Below are 12,100 nucleotides of genomic sequence, written 5' to 3' on the forward strand. Positions count from 1 at the left end.
TAAGCTAGAATTCTCTCTGTTCTTACATCAAACTACACCTTTTATTCCAATGACAAGTAAAAGTACTAAAGACAAGCAACCATTCCAAATTTGTGAGTGGTGATGCATGGAATGGGCAATATAAAGACAATGCTTCAAAAGAAAATGCATCCTAGAAGGTATACCATATTTCAGACATACATCTTTTTTTATTTAAAACATAAAGAAACATAAAGAAAAACAAAGGAACTTCACCACCTTTAGTCTTCATGTCCCTTTTCCTTTGCTTGATTCTCCTTGCTTTCCTTTGCCCTTTGGATCTTGTTTCTTTTTACTTCTTAACTCTCCTTGTTGCTTTGTTGTTGAATCTCCCTTTGGATCTTCTTTCTTTTTACTCCTCTGTTCTCCTTGTTGTTGTGTCGTTGCATCCCTCTCTTCTCTTTGCCAAATTCCTGAGCTTATCATTGTCTCCTGTAGCCTCTGTTGATTGAATCTCACCCTTGCTAGTTCTTGCTGTTCAAATATCTTCCGAGCCTCATTAAAACATTTGATTTGTGGATTGATCAATGGGGGTGTGGAACAGAGGTAACTAAGCTTTTCTTGGGTGCATATGTCATAGTCAAGTCTGTCCTTGTGCCTGGCTTCCTTGAACATTCTGTTTTCATTGAAATCTCTGTAGAGTGTTTCATGTCTAGCATCCAACCTATGGAGAAGTTCTCTTTGCTGAGCTTGCTCTATCCTTAGTTGAGCTTGTTCTTGTATCACTTTCTCCATGGCTTTTTCATGTTCCATAGCCGAATTGTTGATGGCTTCCTGCATCTTGGCATATTGTTCTTGTTGTAACTCCATCATGTGTGCTTGGTATTCATTTTGTTGGTTCATCCATTGAACTTGAATACCTCTTTGTTGATCCATCAACTGCCAAAGATCCCTTTGTTGTTGAGCTTGCTCTTCTTGGCTTCTTTGAATTTGTGAGTATTGCCCAGAAATCCCTTCCAAGGCGGCTTGGAGTTGGTTCATGTTCAAGGTGTGGGATTCATCCATTTCTTGAGGCTCCTCCTCTTGTCTTACTTCTTTCCTTTTTTTCCTTCTTGCTAAGGGTTGCCTTTCCAATTGTGTTGTGGTGATGAACTCCAACCTTTCTCGGGTGAGAGGCTTTCCAATAGAGACCAAATCAGTTTCTCCAAATTCTTCAAGAGGCACTCCAGCTTCTTCACATAGGCGCAGAATGGTACTAGGATATCCTAGCCAGCTGTCCTGTTTGACTTTTTGAGCTATTTCAATGATGTTCCTGGCTATAATGTCTCCAACATTGATTTCCCCTCCTTTCATTATGCAATGGATCATTATAGCTCTATTCACGGTTACCTTAGAGTTATTTGAAGTAGAGATCAATGACCTCCTCACTATGTCATGCCATCCTTTTGCTTGAGGTATGAGATCACCTCTCCGAAGTTTGAGTGGTCGGCCATGTGAATCCAATACCCAATCAGTGCCTATTCTGCATAAGTCACTCACCACATCCACATATCTTGGGTCATTTTCAACCCTTTCTTCATAGCTAGGTCGTTTGAACTGTTTGTGCTTGACCCTTAGCACCCTATTGATGGTGTCCTGGCTAAAATCAACATCCACACCTCTTACATAGCTCATGTAAGGTTCTTCATCATCATATTCTCTTATCACATTAGTAAAGAATTCATGATGAGAAGCATGCTCACTTCTTGAGGTTGGTCACAGAGAAGCTCCCATCCCCTTTTTCTGATTATTTTTTGTATTTCAGGATATTCATCTTTTTTAAGCTTGAATGGTAGCTCTGGAACAACATCTTTGCTTGACATCCAACTAAAGATCCGCTCATTGTGTTTGGATTTGAATCTTCTTTGATCAAATTCATCTTCTCTCCTATCCCTTGATGATGAGGCCATTGAGATTCACTTGCAAGATTGAATCTCCCCAACACCAAACTTAGATGAATGCTTGTCCTCAAGCACAAGGAAAATGATTGTGAATGAGAGAGATATGAGATAAGCACGGTGACTTAGAGAAGGTAAAAAATGATGGTGAAGGAGATTGAGTGTTTCGGTTATGTGAGAGATGTGATGCTTCAAGAGTTTTGTTGGGTAAAGATGAGGTCCAAGGTTAGAATTTGTGAAACATGGAGTAGGTTAGAGGTTGAGTATGAGTTCGGTTAGTGAAGTGAAAGTTGGTGGGTAGAAGAATGAATGATGAATGAATATGGTTGAAGTATTTAAAGTGAAAGTTGGTGGGAAGGCATTTAAGGCTCGGTCATGGCATGCTTCCTTGTGCCCATTGCATGTTGATTTGTTTTTCCCCATGCACAAAGTTCAAAACTCATGTGACTTCCCTTCCTTGTGTATCCGTGACCTCACTCACTAAGATTCTCCATCATTTCTTTCTTTCTTCCATTATATGCTTCCAAGATTCCCCATCACTTCTTTCTTTCTTTCCTGCAACAAAATGCCAAAGGCTTGAGATTCTTAAAGTGACATTAATGGCTAAAAATCTATGATGATGTTCCTATGCAAAATTGACTAAATTAGATTCCCTAATCTATTTTTTTAGCATTAATAATGCAAGTAAAGACACCAAACTTAGTTTGTGACTAAGTGTTCTATGGAATTAATTCCAAAGATAGCCACCTCAAACTTAGTAATTTACCTACATTGCATGCTTTTTCACGTTTTTTTTTTTTTTTTTTATAACTAAAGTAGATGACAATACTTTCATAGCCTAGCATTTTCGTGTATGTATGGACACCAAACTTAGTTTGTGGCTAAGTGTTGTAGAACACACATTTGCCATTACTTCAAGATTGGCCACACCAAACTTAGTGCCTTGCATACACCATGTACTAGTCTACTTGATCATTATTGGTTACTAAAACATGAAAATAAAAGACTCCCTGTGCATGGGTTGCCTCCCATGAAGCGCTTTGTTTATTGTCCTTAGCTCGACATTGCAGCTTCTTTGCTCATGTTAAGAGTTGCATGCTCTCTTCCTTGCTCCAAGGGCCACCAAAATAGTGCTTCACCCTATGTCCATTGACTGTGAAGGTTTGTTTTGAGGCTTCATCAAGCAGTTCAACATAGCCATGAGGTGATACTTTGGTGATGGTGTATGGACCAGTCCATCTAGACCTCAGCTTCCCAGGGAAGATCTTCAATCTTGAATTGAATAACAACACCTTTTGGCCCGGTTCAAATGTTCTTTGAGAGATCCTCTTATCATGCCATCTCTTTGCTCTCTCCTTGTATATTTTGGCATTGTCATATGCCTCCAATCTGAACTCCTCAAGCTCATTGAGTTGTAGCAACCTCTTCTCTCCTGCTGCTTGAGCATCTAAATTCAGAAGTTTGGTGGCCCAGAAGGCCTTATGTTCAAGCTCCACAGGGAGGTGGCATGCTTTTCCATACACCAACTGAAATGGAGATTTTCCTATGGGTGTCTTGAAGGCTGTCCTATATGCCCAAAGTGCATCATCTAGCTTCCTAACCCAATCCTTTCTTGTTGTTCCCACAGTTTTCTCCAAGATCCTTTTCAGCTCTCTGTTGGCAAGTTCAGCTTGTCCATTGGTTTGTGGGTGATATGGGGTAGCTACTTTGTGTGTAACACCATACTTGTGGAGTAAAGAATTGAGTTGCTTGTTGCAAAAGTGGCTTCCCCCATCACTTATAAGTCCTTTGGGCACTCCAAATCTAGTGAAGATGTTCTTCTTGAGGAATTGCAAGACCACGTTGGTATCACATGTGGTGGTGGCTATTGCTTCTACCCATTTGGAGACATACTCTACTGCTACCAGGATGTATTTGAACGTGTAAGATGGAGGAAAAGGTCCCATGAAATCTATTCCCCACAAATCAAAGAGTTCCACTTCCAAAATGAACTTTTGAGGCATCTCATTTTTCTTTGACAAACCCCCTGTTCTTTGACATTCATTGCATTGGCTCACAAACTCCCTAGCATCCTTGAAGATTGAAGGCCAATAGAAACCGCTTTGAAGGACCTTTGCAACAGTTCTTTCAGCCCCAAAATGACCACCATAGTTAGAGTTGTGACAATGCCATAGTATGTCCTTCATCTCACCTTCTGGCACACATCTTCTTATCATTCCATCTGGGCATCTTTTGAACAAGAATGGTTCGTCCCAAAAGAAGAACCTAGCCTCATGCAACAGCTTCTTAACTTGTTGTCTTGTGTACTCTTGTGGAATGATTCTTCCTGCCTTGTAGTTGGCCATGTCTGCAAACCAAGGGACATGTTGAATGTGTAAGAGGTGTTCATCTGGAAACTCTTCATTTATTGATGGAATGTTGTCTTGGCATGCATCTTGTGGTACCCTTGATAAGTGATCAGCAACTTGATTTTCACTGCCCTTTCTATCTTTGATCTCAATGTCAAACTCTTGTAGGAGTAGCACCCATCTGATTAGCCTTGGTTTGGCATCCTGTTTTGACATAAGATACTTAATGGCAGCATGGTCAGTATACACTAAGACTTTAGATCCAATCAAATATTGTCTAAACTTATCAAAGGCATACACCACGGCTAGTAACTCTTTCTCTGTTGTGGTGTAGTTTCTTTGAGTTTCATTCAATACCTTACTTGCATAGTAGATAACATGAAGCCCCTTTTCCTTCCTCTGCCCTAACACAGCGCCAATTGCAAGGTTGCTTGCATCACACATGAGTTCAAAAGGTAGTCCCCAAATTGGGGGTGTGATGATTGGTGCTGTGGTAAGCTTAGCCTTTAGAGTTTCAAAAGCATGCTTGCATTCATCATCAAAGATAAAAGGATTGTCTACCACCAGCAAATTGCTTAGTGGCTTTGCTATTTTTGAAAAATCTTTGATGAATCTCCTATAAAATCCAGCATGCCCCAAGAAACTCCTAACGGCTTTCACACTAGTTGGCAAAGGAAGTTTTTCTATAATTTCTACTTTTGCCTTGTCAACCTCTATACCTTTTCTTGAAATTTTATGACCAAGAACAATGCCTTCGGGTACCATGAAATGGCATTTTTCCCAATTCAAAACTAAGTTTGTTTCTTGGCATCTTTTCAAGACTAAGGTAAGATGGTGCAAGCAAGTATTGAATGAATCACCAAAAACAGAGAAATCATCCATAAAGACTTCAATGAATTTTTCTACCATGTCTGAGAAGATTGAAAGCATGCATCTTTGAAAGGTAGCTGGGGCATTGCAAAGTCCAAATGGCATCCTCCGGTATGCAAAGACTCCAAAGGGACAAGTGAAGGAAGTCTTCTCTTGATCCATGGGGTCAACCACTATCTGATTATACCCAGAATATCCATCAAGAAAACAATAATAAGCATGGCCAGCCAACCTTTCAAGCATCTGATCAATGAAAGGTAGAGGAAAGTGGTCTTTTCTTGTGGCATCATTCAACCTCCTATAGTCTATGCACATCCTCCACCCTGTCACTGTTCGTGTTGGGATAAGCTCATTCTTCTCATTAACAATGACAGTCATGCCTCCTTTCTTAGGTACTACTTGCACTGGACTGACCCATGGGCTGTCAGATATAGGGTAGATGATCCCAGCCTTGCACAACTTTAGGACTTCCTTTTGAACAACCTCCTTCATTGTAGGATTCAATCTTCTTTGGGGTTGTACCACCGGTTTGGAACCCTCCTCTAAGAGTATCTTGTGCATGCATACAGCAGGGCTTATGCCTTTCAAGTCATCAATGGTCCATCCCAATGCCTCTTTGTGAGCTCTCAAAACCACAAGGAGCTTTTCTTCTTCTTCTGCATTCAATGTGGAATTGATGATCACTGGGAAGCTATCCTTCTCACCAAGAAATGCATATTTAAGATGAGGGGGTAGTGGTTTCAACTCTTGTTGTGGTGCCTTTTCTTTGGTAGCTTCACTTGGTTCCTTTGATGCTTCCAACGTGTTTTCTTCTTGTCCTTTGATGTTATGGACTTCCTCTTGTTTCATTTGATGGTTTGTGTCAAGCACTTCTTCAACCAAAGAGTCTACTACATCAATCCTCATGCAATTTTCTTTCTCAACAGGGTGTTGCATTGCTTTGAAGACATTTATGGTCATTTGCTCATCATGCACCCTGAAGATCATCTCTCCCTTTTCCACATCAATGATTGTTCTAGCTGTAGCCAAAAAGGGTCTACCAAGAATGACTGAATTGTTTCCCTCTTCATCCATGTCTAGGACCACAAAATCAGCTGGGAATATGAAGTTTCCCACCTTCACCAAGAGGTTCTCAACTACTCCATTTGGCACTTTGATGGATCTGTCAGCAAGTTGGAGTGACATCCTTGTGGGTTTGAGCTCTTCAATCATCATTTTCTTCATCATGGTAAGGGGCATTAAGTTAATGCTTGCTCCCAGGTCACAAAGTGATTTGTCAACAGCCATGCTCCCAATCGTGCAAGGTATGAGAAAGCTGCCAGGGTCTTTGAGTTTTGGAGGTAACCCTTGTTGAATGATGGCACTACATCTTGATTGAGAACCACGGTTTCTTTTTCTTGCCAACTCCTCTTCTTGGTGATCAACTCCTTAAGAAACTTTGCATACAATGGCATCTGTTCTAGAGCCTCTGCCAATGGGATGTTGATTTCAAGTTTCTTGAAGATCTCTAAGAACCTTGGGAATTGTTGGTCCTTTGCTCCTTTGTGTATCCTAGTTGGGTATGGAAGCTTGGGTACATAAGCTTTCACTCCTTCATTTTTGTTTTCTTTTTGTGGATTCATACTCTCCTTGCCATCACGGTTGCCTCCTTGACTTGGTGGATTGCCTTGTGGCTTGACAACCTCCTTGCCTTTGTTAGATGTTGAACCCTTTTCTTCATCTTGCTTCTCCACTGTGTCTTGCTCTTTGGGTTTTGTTGCTTCTTTATTTGAACTTTCACCAACTACCTTGCCATTCCTTAACTGCAAAGCCTTACATTCTTCTCTTGGGTTGGGTATTGTGTCACTTGGGAGGACATGGGTTGGTTTCTCGGCTTGTTTGGCTAGTTGTCCCACTTGTCTCTCAATGTTCTTCATAGTGACCGCTTGTTCTTGTTGTCCCTTAGCTAAAGCTTGAGTGGTTTGAGCAAGTGCTTGCAAGGTTGCTTCTAGACTTGAGATTCTGGCCTCATGATGGTCAATTGGAGGTATGATGGGGGTTGATTGTTGTTAGAAGTTGTTGGGTGGATTAGTGTGGTAATTTTGTGAGTTGGATGTTGGTGCAGGGAAGTTATTTTGGTGGGTTTGTGAGTTATGATGGGGGTGTTGATATGTGTTTTGTGTTTTTCTATATTGGTTAGTGTTGTTGGTATGGTGATTTTGGTTATTTGTGTTGCGGGTGTGATTGTGGTTGTTGTTCTTTTGCCAATGGTTTTCACCCCACTTTAGATTGGGATGATTTCTCCAAGATGAGTTGTATGTATCACCATGAAATTCATCCTGAGAGTTTGAAGTATTCTGCATATATTGAACTTGTTCTTGTGGTTGTTCAACCGTGGTCCTTCACCTTGGCCATTCAAGTGATGGTTGATTTGTTGTGTTCACTGATGCAAGTTGCAACCATCCATTCTCTTTGTTATCATCTCCATTTGTTGTTGGATTTGTTGGTGCATTAACTTGTTTTGTGCCAAGATAGCATCAACACCTTCAAGCTCCATTACACCTTTCTTTGGGGGTGGATTGTGTTGCCTCTCTGATGAGTAATAATATTGATTGTTTGCCACAATCTCAATGAGGTTTTGAGCCTCCTCAGCAGTTTTCATCATGTTGAGTGATCCTCCTGATGAGTAGTCTAGTCCCTTCCTTGCTTCTAAGCTTAGGCCTTCATAGAAGTTTTGGAGCTTAACCCAATCACTAAACATGTTGGAGGACATCTTCTCATTAGTGCCTTATATCTTTCCCAGGCTTCGTACAATGACTCCCCTTCCATTTGCCTAAAAGTCTGAACCTCTGTCTTCAACTTGATGACCTTTTGAGGTGGGTAGAACTTTGCTAGAAATTTGCCCATCACTTCATTCCAATCATTGAGGCTTTCCTTGGGGAATGATTCTAGCCATTGAGTGGCTTTATCCCTCAAAGAGAATGGAAATAGCAACAACTTGTAGACATCTGGATGCACTCCATTTGTCTTCACTGTATTGCATATCCTCAGAAAAACAGAGAGATGTTGATTTGGGTCTTCAAGAGGTCCCCCTCCATAAGAGCAATTGTTCTGTACCAAAGTGATGAGCTGAGGTTTTAGCTCAAAGTTATTGGCCTGAACATTTGGTGTAGCAATGCTGCTCCCACAATGTCTTGGATCAGGGATAGTATATGAGGATAACACCCTTCTAGCGTGTCCACCATTATTGTTGACCCCTCCAGGAGGGTTGTGCATCTCATCCTCCATGACTTGATCTTCTCCCTCTGATTCCTCTGACCCTTCTTCACCAACTATGAACTTTCCTCTTTCTGCTCTCCTTAACCTTCGGCGGGTTCTCTCGTCCTCAATATTATGTCTATTAGCTCCTGACATACACAAACAAAACCAAAATCACAAGTGAGACACTCTAAAACTAGAGTGGAATTGGAGTTAGTGAAACAAAGTATCAAACAGTTAGTGGGCTTAACAAAAATACTAAAAAAAATGCTTAATCTAAACCACCTTTCACTTAATCATTGTCAATCTTTCCAATCCCCGGCAACGGCGCCAAAAACTTGATATGTAAAAATTAAATTTCACGTATGACCGGCAAGTATACCGGGTCGTATCAAGTAGTAAAACTCACTTAGAGTGAGGTCGATCCCACGGAGATTGGTAGATCAAGCAACTTTAGTTAAATGGTAGATTTAGTTAAGCGAATAAGATTTTGATTTTGTGATTAATGTAACTTTTGAACATAATTGCAAGAATTTAAATGGCAAGGAATGTAAAGAACTAGAAGATAGAAATAAAAGAAAGTAAATAACGAAACTTAAATTGCAAGAAACTTAAATGACAACAAAGATAAATGGTAATGAACTAAAGTGCAGAAATTAAAGAACATAAGAGTAAATAGCAAGAATTAAAGTAACAAATGTAAATGACAAGAATAGTAAATTGACAGAATGTAGAAGGGAATTGGGTGTGGGAAATTAAACAACTAGAAGCAATAGAGGTAAGAATTGATGGTAGAGAGGATCATTAGGGATCAGAGATGCTATTTTCATGAATTGATGTTAGTCAAATCTTCCTCAATCATGGGTATAGATCCATGGCAAGTGGTGATTGAACCCCAATCTCTTGGTGATTCAATCTCTCTCAACATAGCCAATTGCCACTCTCGTGATCTAATTGTTCATGAGAAGAGATGAAGCTTAAATCTAATCCAGCCACACAATTCCCAGAATCTCAACCATGGAGAGTTACATCTCACATACTAACCAAGGTATATTGATTGAGAGAATCATGAAAGGATGAACTCTAAACTGAATTATGTGGCTCATTTATCAAATTCACCACACAATTCTCATAGATTAACCCCTCTCTCGATGGTGGTTGAATCTTTGAAGAACAAGAGTTTCCTCTTTGGATCAACCTCAGAATTGAGGAGAAAGAGGAGTTCATCAATCCATTGTAACTAGCAGAGCTCTTCCCCCTAATGAAAGTGGGGTTTAGTGAGTCATTGCTCCAATTTCAACAACAATTGCCATAAACAAGAATTAAACTCAGTGTCAAGGAAGAAGAAGAAGAAGAATGAAATGCTTAAAGATTGTAAATGAAGGAGAAAAGTTCCAATAGAAAAGCCAAAAATGAGCTTCTCGGGAGAGTACCCGGAAGTTCTTACAAAGCCAAGTAAAAAGTGCTAAAAGTGAATAAAAATGCTAAGTGTTAAAAAATAATCAAAAGTGTAAAAGTCCCCCACAAGTACATCAATCTCTTCTATTTATACTACTCTAAAACTCTTCAGAGATCTTCAATTTGGGTTAGCAATGTGGGCTTTCTCATTGTTGAATTCTTGGCTCAATTGGAGGTGTTTTGGCCTTTGTGATGAATAGGGGAAGTAGAGCAAGTTGGCACCAATTCTGGCCCATTGATGGGCGTTGTTGGCAATAACTCAGGCCTTAGTGCACGTTGGCAACGTGCATGCCAATTTCCTGGGCATGAAGTATGAGACTTGGGCGTTGCTAGCCCAAGTTGTTGCCAACAACTTGCTTTTCCTCTTCTTGGCCTTACTTTCATGCTAAATGTAGCCCAGAATTTCAGTGTCAACCTTCAGCTTCAATATGGACTATTATGCATCATTGGAAAGCTCTTGATGTCTATTTTCTAATGCCACTGGAATCACCTCAATTGGACTTTCCTAGCTCAAGTTATGGTTCCTCAAAGAAGGTAAGGTCAAGCTGCCAAGTTGTTGCCAAGTTGTTGTGAATAACGCACCCTCAACCCCAAGTTGGCAACGTGCCCATGCATCACTCTCCCAAGGCAGGGCCCTTAATGCACGTTGGCAACGTGCTCGATCCCACATCCAAGGCTCATCTCTAGCTCCCTTGAATTTCACTTCATGTTCTTGTTTTTAGGGTCTAAAGATGACTCTGGTTTGGCTTCAATCTTGTGCTCCACCATAGACTATTATATATGGTTGGAAAGCTCTGAATGTCAGCTTTCCAACGCAACTGAAAGCACTCAATTTGGATCTCTGTAGCTCAAGATATCTTCCATTGAAGAGGACATGGTCAGGCTGCCTTGTTGGAGTTGTTGTGAATAACGCCCATACATTTCAAGTTAGCAACGTGCACCATAATTTCCTGGCGTTGTTGTGAATAACTCCTTCTCTTTAGCACGTTGGCAACGTGCTCGAGCCCTTCTCAAGGCTCCATGCTTGCTTCCTGGCGTTGGCAACGTGCATGGCAAGGCCATTGGGCGTTGGCAACGTGCATGGTGCATCTCCCTGGCGCTAGCAACTTGGATGGTGCCTTGATTGGCGTTGGCAACGCGGATGGTGGGCTGATGGGCGTTTGCAACGCCGTTGGTGCGCCATTGGGCGTTTGGCAACCTGGTTGGTGCGCCATTGGGCGTTGGCAACCTGGTTGGTGCGCCAAGACTTGGTGCCAAAATTTGCTTGTGTGTGGCGTTGGCAACGCCCATCTAGCGTTGGCAACGTGGTTGAGCTTGCTTCCCATGGTGCCAAAGTTGCTTGGTGTGTGGCGTTGGCAACGCCCATCTAGCGTTGGCAACGTGGTTGAGCTTGCTTCCCATGGTGCCAAAGTTGCTTGGTTGTGTGGCGTTGGCAACGCCCTCCTCAAGTTGGCAACGTGGTTGAGCTTGCTCCAGGGCCAGGCTTGTGTGTGTGGCGTTGCCTTCAACAACGCCCATAGTTCTTGGCGTTGGCAACGCCCTCGACACTCCTTTATGGCTCAAGTTCCTTGTTTGTGTGGGCGTTGGCAACTTGGTTCTAGAGTTGGCAACGCCAACTTTGCTTCCAGGGCTGCCAAACTTGCTTGTGTTGTGGCGTTGGCAACTTGGTTCTAGAGTTGGCAACGCCAACTTTGCTCCTTCCAGGGTCAAGCTTGCCTTGTGTTGTGGCGTTGGCAACGTGGATCTCAAGTTGGCAACGCCAACTTTGCTCCTTGGTTGCCTCCAGGACCAAGCTCTTTGTGTGTGGGCGTTGTCCTCAATAACGCACACTATATCCAAGTTGGCAACGCCAACTTCATTTTCCTGGCGTTGGCAAGAATAACGCCCCTTGTATCCAAGTTGGCAACGCCAACTTCTTGCCCAGCTTGCATCATTCTTGCTTCCATGCTTCCTTGTCTCATCACCTATCATCAACAAGGGAAATAGCTTCAAAGTCTTACCAATTCATGCAATAAATTTCATGAGATTCATTCATATATGCATTCCTTAAAACATTTGCATGAATTTGGCTAGAATTAACATGTTCCTTGATATCATCATGCATGGAAACAAAACTCATAAAAGGACTTGTTTATTTAGGGAAAATGAGCGAAATTAAGCTAAAACTGACTAAACTAACTAACTAATAATGCAAATATGCATTTGCATCACTAGGAGAACCCTATGGAAACACCTATAATTCTTCATGGAGAAATCACCCAAATCTCTCATGGAAGAATCAAGAGAAACCTC

Source organism: Arachis stenosperma, chromosome 4 (assembly GCF_014773155.1).
Source record: "Arachis stenosperma cultivar V10309 chromosome 4, arast.V10309.gnm1.PFL2, whole genome shotgun sequence".
Lineage (NCBI taxonomy): Eukaryota > Viridiplantae > Streptophyta > Magnoliopsida > Fabales > Fabaceae > Arachis > Arachis stenosperma.